This window comes from Littorina saxatilis, unplaced genomic scaffold (assembly GCF_037325665.1).
Source record: "Littorina saxatilis isolate snail1 unplaced genomic scaffold, US_GU_Lsax_2.0 SUPER_6_unloc_1, whole genome shotgun sequence".
In the NCBI taxonomy this organism is placed as follows: domain Eukaryota; kingdom Metazoa; phylum Mollusca; class Gastropoda; order Littorinimorpha; family Littorinidae; genus Littorina; species Littorina saxatilis.
Window position 1 is genome coordinate 50,356 of NW_027125698.1, and position 5,619 is coordinate 55,974.

The 5,619-nt window shown below is 44.6% G+C and overlaps 1 non-coding gene across 1 annotated transcript; it reads right to left on the bottom strand.

The window, feature by feature from the left end:
* Nucleotides 1-3,764: 3,764 nt before the first annotated feature.
* Trnak-cuu (transfer RNA lysine (anticodon CUU)) lies at nt 3,765-3,837 on the bottom strand. Its single transcript has one exon. It is a non-coding gene; the product is annotated as a tRNA-Lys (tRNA).
* Nucleotides 3,838-5,619: the final 1,782 nt, after the last annotated feature.

Below are 5,619 nucleotides of genomic sequence, written 5' to 3' on the forward strand. Positions count from 1 at the left end.
TGGCGACAAAGAAGGCACGAATGCTGCGAGATATGAAAAAAGTTGCACTTCTTAAACTATCAAACGCTTCGGTCAGTGAAATCGTCAGATAGAACGTAGTTATGATGGGAAATTTAGCTGGGGTAGTCCCTGAACCTTGAAAAACGGTGGATCCCTGTGGTCACGTCGAAAACCACGCCGAGAAGACCGCGACACGCTACACGGCATCGCAGTGTAAACACCGCCGCCATCTTGGAAAACGAAGCTCGCGGTTGGCGAGCATATCCCAAAGCCGCTCTCTAAGTGCTTCGCGCTGTCGCGATATGCTTTCCTGCACTGCCCCAAGAAACGGCTTTCTGTCATGCGCACTGCGGGCGACCCGAGGCAGACCACTCTGGGCAACTCGTCTCAGGTGGTAACAACAAGACTCATAATCCACTTCATGTTCATAGCCTTGGACAGGAGTGGCGCAAGTGCATTGGACAGAGGGAGAGACCGCCGAGAGGCGCAAGTATGACGGCTTACTAGTGCCAAAACCTAGGGTTACCATTTTCACGTGAAAATGAGTAATTAACAGTATTAATTACCAATTTTCATTTTTGCCTCGTTTTCGGTCACAGTAGTCGGACTTTGAGAGTCCGCACTGAGAGGCTCAACGTACGGCAAACATCACTCTCACACTATTTCTGAAATATCTTTTAATAGAAGGCCTTATCGAGCAAGTTATCCGACGGGAAGATGCATGTCACAGTTTTCTGCAATAGTGCTTTCCTTAACGTTGTTTTGGGTATCTTAGAAAAGAATAATCGATCCCGAAAACTTTCGAATCGAAGCTGTTCGTAGCAGACGGACTTTTGATCTCACACTTTCACATATATCTTTCAATATAATTCCTTATTCGTCAAGTTTTCGGGCAGACAGCCGTACCTCATTTTTGTTTCCACTACCACACTCATAAATTTGCTTTGTAGTGTATTAGTGAAGGACAATCGATCCGAAAATGTTCGAACCGAGAGAGGAAAAATGGCGACCGGCCGGACATTTGCTAAAGGTCCGACCACTAGCAGACGGATCTCTTCAGTCTTCTTCTTCTTCTTCAGCGTTCCAGAATTTTCTGGTTACGTGTGAGCTCGTTTGCCCATTATTTTGGGTTCCCCACACTATGCTCTGAGAGCATAGTCAGCTTCACTCCGCTTTTGTTGAGTAGGCATGCTGAGTATTTTCGTGTTTCCATAACCCACCGAACTCTGACTTGGATTACAGGATCTTTTCCGTGCGCACTTGGTCTTGTGCTTGCGTGTACACACGAAGGGGGTTAAGTCACTAGCAGGTCTGCACATAAGTTGACCTGGGAGATCGGAAAAATCTCCACTCTTAACCCACCAGGCGGCAGCGACCGGGATTCGAACTCACGACCTCCCGATTAGGAGGCCGACGTCTTACCACCACGCCACTGCGCCCGTCGGTCTCCCCAGTCAGCACAACAATATTGGTCCAATATTGTTCCAATATTGTTCCAATATTGCCTTTTTTATTGGGCAATATTGGATGACATTATTGGACCAATATTGGAAGTGATCGTTGACTGAATATCCCACCAATATTGGATTCCAATGCAAAATCCAATAAAAATCCAATATTGGTCCAATATTGGAACTGATGATGTTTGCAATATCCCACCAATATTGGATTCCAATGAGACATTTGTTTTGTGCAAATGTTGGTAAATGATGCTAGTATCTTGATTTGAAGAAGCGTGATCGCTCTGTGTTGCATTTGCTTTGACAGCATTTGATTCGGCAATGCTTGCTGACAAATCATCGCTCGCGATCTTTCGAATTTTTCTTCTTAACGACGAATAAGAGGACATGGTTGCCGAAAATAAAGTTCACAAATGCTAAACCTAACTATCTTGTAATGTATCTGTTTACAAATGATGTTATAAACCTGATAGTTTTACCTACTCGACATGTACTCTTCTCGAAAAGGATGATTAGGATGAAGATTGACAGAAATTAAACAGCCACAAACTTAGAAAACGTGCGTGGAAACGGAAATGGGTCACCGGCGGAAATGGTAAAGGGAGGTCATCACCCCATCATCACTGACAATTTAAAAGTGATTACGTCCCTTACTGTTGGATACCAACAACATTCCAATATTGGGTGACAACACTTGGCTTATTATTGGATACCAACAGCATTCCAATATTGGATTACAACACTGGCCTTCTCGTGATTTGATTATGTCCCTTTATTGCATGTATTATTGGATAGCGACACCGATCCAATATTGTATTGTAACTATAGCTCCATCATGACGTGATTATTGTATTTATTATTGGATAGCAACACCATTCCAATATTGGATTCCAAGACTGGTTCGCGCAACTCGTTCAACCTTGGAAAACAATAAAGAGTCGTACGAAATCCAATATCAATCTTGGATTACAATAATAATACAATATTGTATAACTATTGTAACAATATTGTGCTTTCGATATAATTCGTTATTCAACAAGTTGTCGGACAGACAGTTGTATGTCACGGTTATCTACACATGCGCTCAGCTCTTATTGTTAATTTGCATCGGATTAAAGAACTATGGACCAGAAAAGTTTCGAATCGAAGGATGTTTCGCTCTGGCCGGTGTAACAGTCGCGCAGGCACATGAAAATTAGTAATTAACGCGGGAAAATTACTAATATTTAGTTTTGGCGCTAGTAAGCCGTCAGGAAGCGAGCCAAGACGGAAAATTAGACACTTGAAAATTAGTTATTAACACGTGAAAATTAGTAATTTTCACGTCATAATTGTAATTTTCTCGTGAAAATTAGTAACTTTTACGGGTTAATTACTAATTTTTAGTTTTGGCGCTAGTAAGCCGTCATACGCAAGTGCATTGCCATTGGTCAGCTGGTCAGTGTCGATTGGTCATTCTGATCTTCTGCGCCTTGCACATAATTATTGTCCGGCGGGCTTGTCGAGAGTTACAGGGGGCCTGGGTAGCTCGGGTGGTAGAACACGGGACTGGTATGCAGGGAAAGGTTTTAGTGGCACTTGGCCGCATGGTGGCGCTGTGTGTTCTGTAAGTCGCGCTAATTGCCATTCACGAAACCTTGTTTCGACCCGCCAAAGTCACGGGACTTGTGATCCCAGGGTCGCTGGTTGGAATCCGGGCCGGGACGGACACGGGTCAACTTTATGTGCAGACCCACACACGGCATCCATGTCCCACCCCCGTGTCACCACATTGGCACGTAAAAGACCTTGGTCATTCTGCCATAAGTGCAGATGGCTGATACCAACTAAACACGCAAACACTTGTGTAGCCTATCTAATCTGAAGTCGGGGTAAAACCCGGGAACATGCCCTAATGACTTTGCCGTGAGGGCGTACAACTTGAATTTCTCGGCGAGAGTGACACGCAGACTCGCAGACAGAGAAAACGAAAGAGTTCTCACTGCCTCTCCCTCCCTCCTATATATTATAATATAAAACCCACCCAACACTTAAACCCACACAAATATACCATGGGCATTTCTGGTTTAGTATGTTGAGCACGTTACAAAAGCACACAAAAGCCAACATGAAATAATTCCACATCATGACTCGTTGTGAAGGGTTTGCCGACTGGCGGGATTTCAGCACATTAATTGCTGGAGGCAAACAGAAGAATACTCAAGAAATAACCTGGTTTAAAAAGATTAATTCCTCATTTGTCAGATAAAACGTAAAACATTCGGGTATAGTCCTGTTAATAAAAACGAAAAACGAAAACAATATCGCCCAATGTGGGGCTCGAACCCACGACCCCGGGATTAAGAGTCCCGTGCTCTACCGACTGAGCTAACCGGGCCGATACTACAACTAGAATGTAGGCTGTCTACTCACTGCATCAATTCTCATAGACAGGTTACTTAGGGAACCCCCAGGACCTCATTAATCTCGGCCGCCAGTGGAACCCTTTGTTACAACTTCTAAGCAGAGGAGGTTGCCCTTCAAAAAGCAGCCGACAAACACTTCACGTCCATGGAGAACCGACCAGTAAACATTGCCTTCTTCACTGACTTTTGGCGTACTGATTATTGCATGTTAAAAATTGATTCCAGACACACGGGAAATAGAAAGACAAGAAGATGGCTAGTTACACCTTACAAACGGACAAATAGACAGGAAGGAATAAAGATCCTCCAAACCCCCCGACAACCTGCATCATCGCAAACTTATGATAAGGAGGCGTTCTCCGAGGAGCACCGCTGACCACCCATCGAGTTTAACAGACCGTGACAGAGTCCCAATCTTCATCCCTCATTGCTTCAAGGAGCCCCTATCCCCCCACCCACCCCCCCCCCATACTATGGTACACATCATATCAACATGGCGGTTACCTTTGGGCAACCGAGGTTAATGAGCCAGAAACTGCTTTGAATAAGGCTCTCGGTGTCATTATGCGGTTGCCTTTGGGCAAAAGGTCTAAATGAGGCAGAAACCGCTTCGTCCAAGGCTCTCAATATACAAATGGGGTTGAGTTGCCTTCGACCAAAAAGTCTAGACTAGCGAGAAACCGACTTTGACCCAAAGGTCTAAATGATCCATAAACCGCTTCGTCCAAGGCTCTCAATATCCATATGGGGTAGAGTTGTTTTCGACCAAACAGTCCAGACTAGCGAGAAACCGACTTTGACCCAAAGGTCTAAATTATCCATATATATTATACATACCGCTTTGTACAAGGCTTTCAACATTAACAAGGGGTCGACATATAGAAGGTGAGATTGGTGATGCAAGGCTCGTCTGGAATTCAGACGTTTGAATACTACATGATTGTTCGTTACGTTACGACAGAAAGTTGAAGCAGAGAACTCCCATTAGCGCAGGCTTGAGGTAAAGAAAACCAGTTTAAACAAAAAAGGCGTTGATATAGTAACGGCTGTGAAACCCTAGGCTGAACATTTCAAGAACCTGGTTAGCAAGTTGGGAAGAGGGGGTACAGGGGTGTGAAAGTAAGGGTGGACGCATGGCCATGGGGTGGACACTCCGCAAACAGCTTGTCTCCACCGCATCCTGCCATTAACAACTGCGTGAGATGTTTACCCTGCGCGATGCAGTGTTAACTCGCGAAATGTGCCCTCATGTCCGTCCCCCCGACTCTCTGTTTCGCTGGGAGGCCGACACACTGAAATACGTGTTGAAAGTAGGGGGTAGTAGAAGATGTTTTTAGAAATGAGCAAATGACCTTGCACCTCGAGTGAAAACGAATTGCGATGTGGCTTCAGGCGGACTGCAAGATCGGTTCTTCATGCTCCTTTGATCTGGCGTCCGAGACATACCCAAGCCTGTGGGCAGGAAAGGAGACATAAAGAAAGGAGACATGCACAAGACCCTTTTGACAGAAAAGGAAACAAGGAGAAAGGAGAACAAGAAACGTTGGTCTACGGGAGTGGATTTGACCTTGCAGGCCACATCATGACAAGTTGTCAAGGGTTTGCCGACTGCAAGAAAGATCCCTTGAGTCATGAATAAAAAAACAAGAAAGGTAGATTGTTGGAACGTTTGTTATTGACAAAACAATACATTCACAGATATTTCGACCCAACGGTCTTTTAAGTGAACAGACAAACAAATATTCACACACAAC